The sequence below is a fragment of the Patagioenas fasciata genome, chromosome 1 (genome assembly GCF_037038585.1).
Source record: "Patagioenas fasciata isolate bPatFas1 chromosome 1, bPatFas1.hap1, whole genome shotgun sequence".
Lineage (NCBI taxonomy): Eukaryota > Metazoa > Chordata > Aves > Columbiformes > Columbidae > Patagioenas > Patagioenas fasciata.
The window spans coordinates 191,638,828-191,654,237 of record NC_092520.1 but is presented as its reverse complement, the minus strand read 5'-3'; the positions used below and the strand labels follow the sequence as shown (position 1 = coordinate 191,654,237).

The 15,410-nt window shown below is 40.6% G+C and overlaps 1 protein-coding gene across 1 annotated transcript in view; it reads right to left on the bottom strand.

The window, feature by feature from the left end:
• LOC136112177 (hyaluronidase PH-20) overlaps positions 1–5,294 on the bottom strand; it is a 40,417-nt gene extending 35,123 nt beyond the window's left edge. Inside the window, exon 1 of the mRNA XM_065856703.2 lies at positions 5,214–5,294. The gene's annotated coding sequence lies outside the window, so the exon portion shown is untranslated. The remainder of the gene's footprint in view (positions 1–5,213) is intronic.
• Between the last annotated feature and the right edge of the window lie 10,116 nt (positions 5,295–15,410).

Below are 15,410 nucleotides of genomic sequence, written 5' to 3'. Positions count from 1 at the left end.
TGTGGAGCAGACTCACACAAAGGTTTAGCTACGTGAAATAAAACCTTATTATCCCACTCACCTCACAGGGATACATTTCAGCTAAGCAGAATTTCAGAAGCAGCTGTGTTTGCCACCGGGTAAATGTCTGTCACTGAACTCAGCTGGATATAACCTCTTGATAGGGGATATAGAGAATTCTTGCAGAAGTAAAGAAGAAAATTGAGGGGGAAGAATAGTTTTGCTGAAGCAATAGCAAATGCAACAGTAGCAAGGGATAGCAATGTTTTGTTGAGTTTTGCAGCTTACGTGTGGTAGAAAGGAACATCTGGCTTGTGACTCTTGGAGGAGAAGTTTTTCAAGGTATTTGCTCTTTGCAGTGTGGAAACCTAACGGCATTCAAGCCCCAAAGGGAAGAACCTTCAATTCTGCCCAAAGCCAGTAAACTTGGTGTCTGTTTTTGTGACTTTTTTACATGCTAGTCTTTCTATGTTCCCTAAATTGTTGGTTAAAGTCTGGTGTTGATATACATAAGTATAAATATTAAAAAGAATGTTTTCATAAATAAGAGGAAAATCAGAGATGTGAATATTGAGAAGCTTTGTTCAGCTTGCGAGAAGCTGTCCAGCTGTAACTGAAACTCCCCTGAGTTTCCTGAACCAGGCAACTTTCCTAGGTGAGGCTTTATAATGCAATTTCCAGTAATTTCTCTGTTCTTGATTTTGGTGGAACCATCTGAATAGGATATCTTGTGACATTTTTCTATTTCCAGTTAAAAAAAAAATAAAATTATTGCAAGGAGCATGGACTATGACAGGCTGAAAGAAAACTCTCTTTTTTTTTTTTCCCTAAGAATTCAGACTTCATTTTTCTTCAGGCTTTGGGCAAGGATCACTGAAAGGTGCAGCTGACTGTAACTGAACCCTCTTCTCTAGCCCCAGTTCTCACCTCAATTTGGGTGGTATTTCTTTTTCCTGTTTTCAGTGCTGCTGTAAGCCCTGAATTACCAATAACAGTATAAATTAAACCAGAGGGAGCATGCCTTCAGCACATAGAATCACTTAAGCATTTAAAAGATTTGAAAGCCTGAATTCTATTTAAATTGGTTGGAGCTGGTTGGTAATTACGTTCTTAAACAAAGATCATAGTGTCCACAGTGTAAACATTAGAGAAAAGATCCCCTTGTGTGTCTATTTGCATTCTAACCATCTCTGGCTTTGAGATGTTAAAGACCCTCTGCACAGGTGGAAATGACCAAATGATCTGTAGCATTCTGCAAAATGCATGGAGCAAATGTTTTAAAGAGTAGTTTGACTTTAGTATTTAAAGTGCAGAAGGTAGAGCTGCCAGGAAAACTGTTTTGCATTAAAAAGGGCACCACTCTTAATTATATGTATTCCTAACATATATTAAATTGTTTACTTTTTCTCCAACATAAAATCTCAGTAACAATGGGATAGAAAGTTGCAACAATACAGAAACATTCTGGAAAAAAAGTTTGCCATTTTAAATTACTTTTCATTTTCATTTTGATCTTAAATGTACTTGTAAGTTACAAAGCTGAAGGCAAAATCATTTGTTGAAATGAAACAGCTATAAAAGGATTTTTTCATTTCCTGACTGAAGAAAACTTTGGAGTCTTTAAAGTCATAGCCAGATAAGCATCTGGGTTGCATTATCTGAATCCCTTGGAAATAAGAGGACATAACTGTTGGAAAATGCAGTTGAAAATTAAGATCTCCCACAGTTGTTCCAAGTCTTCTCTTTTTTTTCCCCCAAGCCCTCCCTTTTGCCCATGGGTTCCTTTCAGAAGCTCTGGCTGCTGCCCTGGCTCTGAGGGTCAAACCTGGCCCAGGGCATCGTCACCTCACCCTGTCAGGAGCAGGATTTGCTCCTCCTCTGGGTTGCTACTCTGCAGCCGGTGGGTGCTCTGAGCTGCGGTCCTGCCATGGCCAGGGCCTTTCCTGTCAGGGCATTAATCTTGGGGAAAAGTGACCGAATTCCTAACCCATTGCCTGCAATTCTATCCTACCTGTTGCACTTTTTTTTTTTACTTTTCTCCCTAGGAAAAGGAGAAGGTATGTTTTGACAGGTGACATTTTACTTATGATTTAATAATAATAACAACAACAAAAAAACCCCTTGCATTCTCACTTCATAAATCCTGTTTTGTTGATTTGTTTTATGGGCTGCTTTATGCTGCTTACAAGTTGAAAAACTAATAAAAACAGATTTATCATAACCTATGCCCCCCACAATGTCTTGATAAACAGGGATCGAGCAGGCTCTGCTCAGGCTGTTTTCTTATGTCAAAAATAGTTGGTGCTACAACAGCTGAACCCGTCTTCTATTTCATACATTGCTTAACTGCATGAAAGATGATTGTAGTGCCTCGATATAAATATTTCCAAGTGACAGCACTTTCATTCTTCCCATTAGCATGTGCAAACACAGTGAGCTGGCAAAGATTAACAGACTCTACCATTTTGTACCAACAGAGTTTGTCTACCTGCCAGTACCACATTCTTTCCCTAACTGCGTCTCTCTAAGAGAAAAACGAGACTTTTTGAAATCTCGCTACCTTCATTATTGTCATTAATTTAGTAGGAAAACAACATCTTGAGTATGTGTCAATTCTGAGAGTTATTCCTGAGATTGTATCCCCAAGTTAGGGTCTGTTAAATAGATATTTTAATGTATACAATGCCAGGCCGCTGGGAATTAATGTACACAATAAAACTTAAACACACAGTCTTGTTATCAACACTAACAGTAACCAATGCTGTAATGTTTATAGCAGACCTATCCATGTACATGTAAATAAATTTGAAAGATTGAGCAATGTATTTGTGAAACAATGCTCAGTATCCTCCGGAACATCTTTTAATAGATACTTCTCACATAGTCCATCTATTTTTTTCCCAGAGGAAGCGATATATATTTTAAATTGCTTGCTATGTCTGTGCATAAAGCTTTTGATTTTTTTTCCTGGCTGTTTAGAATATTAGAAGCTTTGTGCTAAGATGTGCTAAAAATGAGTGGACTGTGCATAAACAAGTGGAATTTTTTGGCTTTTAGATGCTAAGTGATTTAGAGGGGTTTCCAAGCTTGTCAGCTGAGAATCTGTGTGGTAGAGCTACTCTTTCACTTAATCTAGCTTGTTACTGAAGGAGGTTACCTCAAATCTGTTTTTGTTTTCCTTTCTCTACATTCCTGACCTCTCTCTATTCAATCCTAAGGTTAAATGAGGCATACAATACTATAATAAATATCTAAATTACAGTAAGAAAAAGAAATCATATTAGGAGTAATTTCCAGCATTTCCACAGCAGATCTTATGGCGATGATTAATTAATATGTTTTTCGAAGGTGAAAAACAAACATAGACTTTCACATGGCCATCAAACATGTTAAGGAACAAAGCCAGAGCAGTTCCAAGAGGTCTTAATCCAGCACTTCATCCATGGTCTGCAGAGTCCTCACCTTACAGGGAGGGATCTGTTTTTAAATGTGTTATTTGTAGGTTTCAAAATATTCTCTTGTGCTGGCTTTCTCAAAATAAACACCAAGCTAGGGCACATTGCTGGGAATTTAGGAAACTTGAGACTTTTCCTGATGCACCATGATGTTAGGAGAGGTACCTGTGTCACAGCATCCCAAGCTTCTCATGGATATGTCTCATCTCATGCCTGGAGTCTTTGTCTTCCATGTCTGGGTGACTGTTTGACCAAAGGGGTTCAAACACTTCTCTATCACAGCCCTGAAGGCACTGGTGGCCTTTCCATCCCTGTCCAGCCTCCTCTGGAGTCTCACTCCACCCCATCCCATGGCCCAGGAGCCTGGATTCAGCTCAGCCTGGGGCTCTTGGTCTTTACCCCACATATGCTGCAGGGGTGTCCATCTCCAGCCCTGGCCCTGGCCCTGTCTGCTGGGTGGATCCCTCAAGCCCACGCTGGAATCTTGTCTCCTACCTCATGTCCTGCTTCTCCTGAATGGGCTCTCTGGACAGCACTTGGACCTGGCTCCTCACTTGCCTCATCTGGGACGGTCAATGGGCCATGTCACCAGCAGCTGGCTCTGCCTGCCATGTCCAGCCCTCACGGGACTGCACCTTTGGTGAGGCCACGGCCCATCCTGGGCTCACCCTGAGTTCCCAGCTGCCCATCCCTCCTGTGGCAGCTGACCTTCACAGCCCCAACACCCTTGTCTTTGGCTTTCTGCTCCAAGAAAATAATCATATTACATGTAAAAAGAACAAAAGCTTGCTGTTTTTCCCACCATTGTAATGTTTCAGCAAAAGTACTTCTTAGTTTTTGCATTACTATGGAAAGATTCATGAATCTTAGTTAGAAGTGCAAGAGGCCTGAGTTTAAGTCTCTGCTCCCAAACAAGATCAGCAAACAGGTCTTTTAAACACATTTCCCACAATACTAGCCTGTAGAATAATATGAAATAGAGTTGAGGTTTATCAGTATTAGCTGGCTCTGCCTCAAATGTCCAGGAGACATGCTCTAAGGACACTTATCAAGTCACCCACTGGCAGTCAGATAGATGTGACTTCCAGAGAATCTCACCAAGCTGCAAGTGTGAAATAGGTCTCCAAATGGCAGGTGGCAAAAGGGGTCAGGTGGTGATGAGACATTACTAGGAAAACCTGATGTACAGAAGGAATGTAGTGGTCTATTGAGCTGGGAAATACCTGAGCAGAGGTTTTTGAGGAATTTGATAATATCTGCATGCTAGATGGAAACATCTTAGTTCACTGTGGTTGCTACCAGTGCACATCTATTAGTAAGCAAAGCTAAATAAACCACCTTTGTAAATGTCCATCTGCATTAGGACTCAGATTTTTTTTTTCTAAATGCAAATTTATGCAGACTAAAACCCAAAAAAGTCCCAGTGAAAACAGTTGTAAAAGCACTTGGTGATGATTCACTTGTCTATATACAGTACATTATAACTGTCCTGTTCTTTCCCAGGTATCTGCATGGGGTTGGCAGCTGTGACACAGGATCTGCAAGAGTCCCATATCCCTCTGGAGCAGCTGAAGGCCAGGTGGGGTATACCTGAATCCCACCCTTAGCCTAGGAATGACCCAGCTCAAGCAGTAGCAGGCTTAAACCAAAATAAGCAAATTCATACAGAGTTTTTTTACCTGGTTCTGATGAGATCTGCTTCTTACAAGGCTCTGCAGGAGAGAGCTACCAGAACTGCCTGTTCCCAGGCTAACTTACCTTTATACTGGCTGGCAGAAATTCAGTTCTTCTAGTCCTTCCCTAGGTGGCACAGAGTTTGTGGTACACCACTTATGCCCGCACTCACTTGTTACAGCATGTACTCTTTGGCACAGTAAACAATGCAATCCCAACCTCCTCCCAGCATTTTAAATCAGGAGGGGTGAGGACTCCTGGTATGCAGACGGAAGCACTCGGTGCTTTGCAGAAACTCAAGAGATGTAAAGAGAATGAAAAACAGCCATTGGAAAAGCTTCAAGCTTCTGAAACATCAGCACCATCCAGAAGTATGTCAGACAGATGGAGCCTTGAAGGGAGTGTGTTTGTACTTTTTACTGGACTCTTCTTGAACTAGTGCATCAGGCCTCCTTGGTCAAGCAAGACTCAACTCACTGGCAAGCAAGGCTATGTAACAGTAGGCTACGGGGATGCTTGGGCAGCCCTAGCACATTGATGAAAGCCCTGCCAATATGCCAGTATGCTGTTGCAGACCCAGAAATGTTCTTTTGTGATTACCCTGAAAGCCTGTCCAGCAGAAGCAGGGCAGAGCTGCCAAGGAGCTGTACAATTCCTGCTCCTAGTGAACAGAAGCAAAGCAAATGGGTACCCACCTCTGCCAGTGTATGGGCTGCATTTCTGATTCCTTCTCCCTGTGTAGCTGGGCTGATCGCATGGAGGAGTTTGGTTTGTTGATCCTGTTGCTGTGCTGCTCCACCAGCTGCCTGGGCTCCTGGCCACAGCACTGTGGCACAGAAAGGGACTCGGAACAGTTCAGAAAGCAGAAATGGGATGCAGTGTTACTAAGTCAAGCACAGTCAGAAATCATGGGGTTTTTTTCCTATCTCTTGAGTCATCCTGGAAAAAAATTTGGATTACATTGTATAAAAATACATACTCAGTAGTGAAGTCTGGAATAAAGAAAGGTGATATCACTCTTCTATTTTCAATCACCAGAAAGGTTCACCTTATTTTGGAAGTGGTCTTTTCTCAAAATATAATATGAAAAACTCAAACCTTTCACTATATTTGTTCATTTCCACACTATCAAATCTTCCACTGAGCAAAGAGAAGATGAGAAAGGTTATCTTGCCATGTTTTTCAATGTGATGAATTGATCAGTGCTATAAAGTCTGAGAAACTAGGTAATCAGATTCCTCTAGGCAGATTTCAATAGATATATGACTCTGTTCATGACCTTTTCCTGTCCATTTCCAATTAGTATTTTAATGACCAAGTTTTCTTTGAAGAACCTCTTGAGGAAACAGCAAATTTTATTTGAAAGGAGAGAAAATTTCTAAAAAATAAATTTTACTTTTTTCCTCTTTAACATTTGCCTTGAAGCTTGATTGAAATAATTGGATTGATCTGGTCAGAGAGATCAAGTCACTCAAATAACAAGATAAAATTGTGAATATTATTCATTAACCTATCCTGAAAATGGGCAGAACATAAAAATGTGAAGATTCTATTGTAAAATTCAGATACTGCATTATATTCAAGAAGCAGGCAAATCATGTAAGTAAAGCTAATCTGCTACAGCTAAAGCATATTCTGTTTCATAGGTTTGATGGCAATATAAAGAAATACCTTTCATAGACTATAGTTATTTTATATTGAATTCTGTACATGCAGTAACATTTTCAGTAAGTAGACAAGACAGTTCTCACATTGCCTGTGTGCCTATAGCTCAGGCTTTAGTACTGTGAACTAAATAAACGTTAACTAGGCACCACATGGGAGGTTCATAGCTCTTCTCCCAAGGGTACCACATGCCCGAAGGTGTGTGCCCAGGGACGGTTTGGTCCTGTCACTGCAGAGCAGGCTGCGCAAGAGCAGCACTGGTCCATAAACAGCTGCAACAGTGAGGCAGATCACCAGAGCTGCCCACTTTACAGAGTTCCTCCTCGCTTTCTAGATCTTGAGCCTGAGGACCATCTTTTGAAGCTTGCTTCCACAGGCTCAGGAGTTTGTAATTTAGGACTTTTCTATTCAGCAGCTGGAACTGGGAGCAGGCAAATGGGGAGAGCTGGGAATGGTGCTGTGGACTAGCTCAATGTGTGCATTTCAAGTGAATGGGACTGACTGTATTAAAAGCTTCATGTGGCACTCTCAGAAGTAAAGGACCTTTGCTAAAGTTGCTTTCATTCACTCTAGAAGGGAGAGAAGATGAATTAAAGCTACTTTTACCAGTTAAAAAGCATTCAAGAAAGGATATGAGGTAGTTTAGCTAAACTAGTTAAGACAGACAAAATGCTCAGAGCTTCACTTGGAAAACTCTGAAAATGCCTGCTGATTGCAATTCACATTTTTAGTTTTATGTAAGTAAGTCTATGATTTTTTAATTTTTTTTTAAATGAAAGAATGAATGAAAACACCTAGTAGAGACAGACCATAGGTCATTTCTGGCACCATTCCTCATGTTTAGCTGCTTTTGCTGAGATCAGCTCAACAGCGGTACACTGCTGTAACTGCACTGACTTGACAAGAACTACACCAGTGCTTTTAACCGCAAGCACTGAAAAAAAAGCATGAGAAAGACCCTGGAGGAAACATTTTAGATTTCTGAGGCAAAGAAAGGACCATTTGTCCATTGGGCCCTCCCTGTGCTGTGCTCAGGGATGTCTTCTTTTGCAGGATGCACAGTTGCAATAGTTTGTGGTAAGGCAGGATCCAGTTCACCCTCCGGATTTGGGAGTAGCACATTCATATGGGGTTCAGGGGCTCTTGTCCTGTTCTTGGCTCAGCCATTAACCAGCTGCAAGACAGTGTCTTTGGACTACAGTTTGACTGTCTGTAAAATGGTTGTTTATGGCCTTTATAAAGCATTTTAAGATAAGAGCAGGTGTTTATTGGAATAATTATGCAAGTGACTTTAAAAACACCAACTATTAAAAATAATAGGTATAAAGCTCTTACTGACATTAGCTTTATGAGTTTCCAGTCATTTCTCTACAACACGTAGGTGAAACCTAGTGTGGCTTGAGCAGTGGGCCAGCACCTACCAGTGCTTTAACCCACCACAGAGCAGATGGGGCCCCAGAGCCCAGAGGTCACCTCTCAGCCTCACCTTCCTCTTTCCTTCAAAGCTTTGCGCTGGCCAGACACTCCATCTGGACACAGCCCAGGTGATGTGGTGGCCATTCTAATCCCTGTCCAAGAGCTCCCTGGCATGTGGAGGGTGGCAGTGTCATGGGCCAGAGTGCAGGCAGCCCAGGGTGCAGGCAGCCCCAAGGCCTGGCTGCATGGTGAAGTTCACCACTGCCATTGCTGCTCTGCCTTCAGTTCTCAGCACAGAATACAATCCCAGCACTACAAACCTGCAAAGTGAACATGTTCCTCTAAAGCTCTGTCTACCAAGATTGCACAGGACCAATCATGCTGATAGTTCATTATAAAGCCCTAATATATATTTAATGACACAAAATTTTCTGCAATGCCAGTTGGTATTTTAATAGACTTAATAATAGCATGTATTAGTAATATTACTACTTGGTTGTGTAGCACTCTCCACATTCACTGTGCTATGCCAGCAGTAACTGATGAATGCACATTCTAGGAAATTCATCCACCTGGAGATGATTTCTCTGTGCAAAGCATTAACCTCAGGGAAGTGTGATGTAAGCTTGATGTGGGAGTGGGTATGAGAGAGATTTGCTGCTCTTTTGGAGTTATAGATCAGCTTCCAATTTCCGCTGATGCAAAAATCAGTTTAAAAATAGATAATTCCACCTGGGCCTTTTCTGTGCCTGCTGCTCCAGGCCCAGCCAAGAGCAGCAGGCCCGCTGTACAAGCCAAGCTGCTGAGAGGTATGAATCCAAAATGGGGAGAATCCAGTGTGCCATCTTTCAAACGATCTTTTCCATCCAGCCTCCATACAACCGAAAAAAAATGTTAACAAAATCAGATTAAACAAACAATATTCCTGGCTTACTGTATCAGTTTTGGGGTGTCTGATGAGTGCAGCTCATCAGCAGCCTCATATATGCAAGCATTGGGTAAAAGTAGAAAGACAGGCCTAAAATTATTTTAGGTCTTCTTTTTGGTCTTGAACGTTCCGCTTTACTCAAAATACCATGCAATCATAGGCATATCAAGTTAGCAAGATAAAATGTTAGGACTGTAGACAGCAGGAGCAAGAAGAAACCTAAATTATACAGCTTGCTGCTGAGACTGGCCTCAACCTATGGGCAAATGCTGTAACCATTTCTGGCAAATGCTATAAATGCTTTTGAGACTGGTATTCAGAAGATGGTTGTCAGCACCTCCGACCATAGCCCGTACTTGAGTGATGCTGTGGACCCTCAGTGGGGACAGATGTTGGCCAGACTTGTGCCAACTTGTTCAGATTGGGTATTTGACTTTTTCTATCTATTTGTTATATACTTCATCCACACACAGAACAACAATACCTCTTGCATTTTACCCAGGTCATCCTTCGCGGCACTATCCTTCCTGTGCCTATTCAGGAATCCGGTTAGCATCAGTGAGCTGGTGTTAATTTTAGACACACTTCTATGCTAAATAAGACCTGTTTTGACTCCTAGCAGCTCCCAGGATGATGTGGGTGGGATAGCAGTTTGACACAGTCACCCCAGCTCCTTCCTTTGGTTACATATTGGTAGTTAATCCTTTGCCTTTCCCTACCCATCTGCTGGGAGAAATGATCCCAAAGCACAAGGCCATATGGCTGTATTCCCATTTCTCCCCCTTTCATGTACCTCCTGGCTCCTTTCCCCCTTCCCCAAAAGTGTGTAAGGCCATAGTAGCTGAGCTGCTTTGAGCAGAACCTGTAACTGCTACCTAGGCAGCCACTAAAAATGTTAGGACAATTTTCTTTGCAAAAATTCCACCAGAAAAGCCAGGGACTGAACTGGCAGTTGAATGCTATTTTTCACAAACCAACTGAAAGCTCTTCGTATTGATTGCCAATTAGCCTGTTCTAAAACATTCAGGGTCAAATTCCCAGCTGGTGTAAATCAGAGAAGTTGCACTGAAGTCTCTGATTTGTTTTCCAAATGGTTTAAAAATTCAGCAAGAGATTTAAACTGCCAATGCTATACATCAAACAGCTGGCTAAAATTCAGACAGATAGCACATTTTCTGTAACGCTCTTTGACATTAAGTGTTCCTTCTGGACAAGATATAATTAGTGCAAGTGCTAGAGAGAACATTCTGAAGGTTTCAAACAAACAAACAAACAAAACCCAACAAAAAATAACAATGACAAAAAACACATGGACCTGATCAGCATAAGTTTTGGGAATAAGAGTCAAAATGTGGAACCATCTTTAACATTTTCAGCCTTTGTTATTCTTTACAGATGTGCGTTAGTTATCATAGGGAATCAGAATTAAGTTTTAAAAGTCCTGCACTTCTCTTGGATGGAAGTTCGACACTCCTGTCAAAATTAAGGGAAGGATTTTGCTAGCTCTGGGTGGGAGTGAACTGCATCCCTTGTGAAGCTCAATTCCACAGCAGGTGTGGATATTGCGTATGTGCATAGCACAGTTATTGCATTTTTGTTCCTTTTCAGTTCTTCTGGAACCATTCAACACATTGCTGTCCCAGACAAATGTTCTGATGAAACTAAAGGCATGGGAGCTGAAGGGCCTTGGGAGAATTAGGATGGTGAAGGAAGCTCCAGAATGTGTATTTTCTCTGGTAACAAACAAATAATTGGTCTTAGGAGATAAATAAACATTGCCTCGACTTGTTTCAGAACTTCTGGGAAGTCTAATGTCAGGCCTGCCTATAACATCTGTATATTTTAGGAAACTTGTAAACCTGGTAATTCTGATTGCAATTTTTCCTATTTCCTTCAGTTACCTAACAAAACAGAGCTGGTTTGGGACTGCTGCTCTTCAGTGTACGCATCTTATTTCTGGACATAAGGACAGCCATACTCAGTTTTCTCCATCTGCTCCACATTTTTGTGCAAGCAAGTCACTGCTACTGAATTCTATTTTGTATCAAGACAAGATGATGATGTATGTGATGTAGAGTGGTGATATTTCATTTACTAACCAGAAACTCTAATAATCATTTAGATAAAGGTAAGAACAGGCTGTAAATTACATATTTATTTTGTCCTGCATTCACTTAAAACATAACTAAAACCTTTTCTGATTTTAATAGAGTCAGATCCTTTTTTATATATATTTAGAATACAATAAACCACAGTGCAGAATATAAAAAAGTGTAAGAAAATGTGCATTATTAAAATAAAAGCAGTGTACGTAGAAAGTGGAGAAAAGGGGTTTACCTTCTATAGAAACACCCACTTCTCCCCTTCCAGGAGCTACAAGTAAGTCTTTTGCATTCATGTTGCCTTAACTGAATGCTAGTTAGGTCTGTGTTTCTTTTTAATAAAGAGAAGTTTTCTTGGTAGCAGAGGCATATAGTAGTCTTTATATCAGAAATCCAGTCTTTTAAAGTAAGGACTTTTCCCTAGATGTTCAACTGCAATCCCTCCTCCCACTCTCTCAGAGAAACAAGCCTGTGTCTCATTTGTTTAACATATTAATAAATGGTTAATAGATACAGTGATGACTAGGAAAGCCTTTCCCTTTATTACTGTGATTATTTCAATGACCTGTTCCTGAAGATTTGAAAAGAGGCTAGTCTTTTCTTTGCTGAAATCAGATTCCCCATACAGCAGGAAAGTGCAGAGCTGCTCCAGCCTGAACAAACCTTCAGAGAACCAATGCTTGAGCCTTCGCCGACCAGATCATGTGAGGGTTAATGCAAGAGCCACGTTTTCCACAGTCACACCTAACGTGTAACTGCAGCCAGTCCTGGCAGATTTCTACATCACCTTGCTTGTCTGCTGAGAGAGAATCCTTACAGAAGCATGGATTTCAGGAAGAGCTAATAAGCTTCTGCTTTCAAGAATAACTGTTTACTCAGGACCCTAGTAGAAAATAGGTTCTTAAGACATATGGTTTTACTCTCCCTGGAATAGCAGAGCACTGACTGTTCAGGAGGCTTACCTTTGCTTAATAGAAGAGGCATGGGCTGAACTACAAATCTTGTTCGAATAAGGATCTGAAACATCTTTTTTTTGATAGAGTGGTGATGTGACACTTCTGTCAAAACAAAGAACAAAGTACCACATGTGCTAATAGGTGGTTATCAGCTGTTGTAGTTTACAGTATATTTCTCCTTTCTTCTTTCCCGCTCTCTCAAAACATGTTTGTAGCCAAAACACATACACAAATTCCCAAATAATCAGAGGAACAGAAGTCTGCAACAACAGGTGATATCTCACTTGTAAATACTGAGGAAATCACATGTAGCTGAGACTTTTTTTTTTCAGGGAGTTCACAGGATATACCAGTCTGTGGAAAGTGATCTGAGTAAGCAACCCCACTGGCTAAGGTCACATAGCAGAGGGAAGCCACAATACCGCTGAATCTTGTTCTATTTTCTTTTTTTTTAAAGAGGCAGGCCTGTTCAGAAAACCCTGCACTAAAGTGGGAGCCCAGGTCAAAATTCAGGTGCTATAAAATATAATTTAAATGTAATTCTGTAATTTTCAGAAAATGACACACCTCAGAGTTTCACCAATGGGGCACAAGGTGAAAGTATGTGCAAAAAGATACAAGAGATCTGTGATGTGTTCCGCTATTCTAAATAAATGACAGTGGTGATTAAATTATTCAATATAAGCATAAAATAATTTGTCATAACTGAGAGTAATAGGGCTCAGGTAGTTACTCTTTAATCCCCTCTACATGAAAATGAGAATAAAAGAAACAAACTCCTAACTATTAAGATGACTCATTAACTGTACTTAGGAGCCCTATTCTCATCAAATTCAAAACAGAATACAATTTAAAATGAGTGTGCAATGCAATCTGTACAGTGTTTAAAATGCTGTATTTAGCATTGTTATAGCTGAGTTTAACCGTCATTTCAGGGAGTCAGGCACCTGAATTATGCCAAGGCAAATCTGTTTTGCACTTGACTGTCAAAGTGATTTGCAGCAAAACCCCATACTAGGATTAAGATCAACATCCAGACATCTGGAACTGGTTGAGTGATAAAGAAAAATCCCTGTCTGTAAGATGAAGCAGCAGAAATAGGCAAGAAGGTGCAGCATTGCCCTACAGCTGCCTCGAGGCTAATGGGAAGAAAATATTTTAGTATTGAATAAGTTAGGATGACTGGAACAAGGGCTGCTTAAATGGAATCAGCATTTCTGATTTAATTCAAAACACTAAACCTTGCTGTCACTTGGATCTGTACCTCCTAAGTGGCTACACATGCAGATGGGGTTTGCCTGATTGGATCTAGATGAAGTAACAAGTCCTTGGATTTTACAGCAGCTTCACAGTATGACTGCAGCCAGGTACCAGCTTCAAACATCCGTCCTTTGCCGGGATGACAGTAAATAGAAGCAAAAAGACAAGATATCTTTATCAACATAAAACCAGTAGGAAATGTGGTACAATGTGTAAATACCAGGGAATTACTACAAATAGAAGTTCCAAATAACCTGAAATTCAGAATTACTATCAGGTTCCCCATTTCACAGGGACTTACAGAAGACCCTAGGAGGCTGATCAGCAGGTAATAATATCAGAGCAGTTTTCCTTATGTCCTGTTCTCATTCGCGACTACAAATCCATTTCAATAACCTTAGTTGCCTCTGCTAAAATACTAGATGTAGTGAAAGTCACACATAGTTTCATTTATTTGTGGGGTGCATGCAGATTTTTAGCTGACTGTTCATTAGTCTTTTGGCTAGGTGAGAGAACATTTAACCTTATTCTCATACCTTATACTAATAAATATTGTTAAATACTGAATCACATAGGATACCTATTGGTCATCTAAATGCTTAGTAGCTTATTAAAGCCTTTAAAAATTTAGATAATAAGCTCTTTTAGATGATTTTTAGATATCTTTTTTGTTGAAGTGACTACACAAGCTTCTTCAAAGCTTGTTTTTACTTGTAGTACATGCCTTCCGCTCTATTCTAGGAATATTCTGGCATGAAAGAGGCACCTATCAAGGTCTCAAGACCCTTGTGGTGTAATTCCCTGGGAGGCACCCCAGCTCGATGCAAGGCCTATTGAAACCAAGGGAAGCTTACCATTTACTACATATGGCCTTAGGTCAGACCATCAAAAGCACTGACCAAAATATTTCTGTGCTTATCATCTGTCCTCCAATTTTTACTTTCATATGTTATTATTTTTAGATTACATTGCTAAGAAATGTTTAGCCTCACAAAACATGAAAGGAAGAATCACAATTTGTACTATAATAAGATAAAGCATGTTTATTATACTTAAAAGCGTCCATGCTCATGGACACACAGAGATTAGTTAATTTTATCACTACCATTTAGTAGGTATAATAACATAAATTGAACTTTAATATTCTGCAGGGAAAAAGCCTACAGCTAGGATAATTGTTCCACTGTCAGTTTTATTATGACATTTTGCATTATGTTCTACATACCACATGCGACAGTTTTAACCACGCAGCTGCTGAGAGCCCAGGTGCAGATTTCCAGGCTTGTTTAGGTGTCTAACTCCTACTGAAATCCAAAAAAATTAGTTTAGTCACCATAATGCTGAGTTTTGGCATGCCTAAATCTTAGGGTTATGGACATCAAGGGGAACTCACAGTCTCAAGTTTAAGCAATGTGATTCTTTATAGGATACTCTATGACAATTAGATCCCAGAAAAGAAATCTGCAAATGCCAGCACATCAATTGATGATCTCGAAATGTAGCCAACAAGAAACACAAAGAAAAGAAAACAGAAATCCAGAACATTGTAGAACTGGAATTCAGAAGTGCTCCTCACAGGAGAACAGAAGAGAGGTGATTTGATCTTAGAGGTGCAGCTGATAAAAAAATTATACCAGATCTCAGATAGCCTGAGTGTCCAGCCTCAAAAGGAGAAGGATGCCAGCAGAGGTTCAGCTTTCCCTGTGAGAACAGACTCTGCGCATGGAGTACCCTGCCTGGGGGGTGACCTGCTGTCATTTGGGAAGTGTCTCCTCACTGTACCATCCTGCTTGTCGTTACTGTCACACTGCAGATCTTGACTGCTTGAACCTCACAAAATCATCTGGCCTGCCAATACTGTTGTGAAGGAGATTGAAACTTAGTAGATAATTCTGAAATATCTGAAAGCCCAGTCTCATTGCACTGCCCTGTGCTTTGTTGTTTATCTACCTGG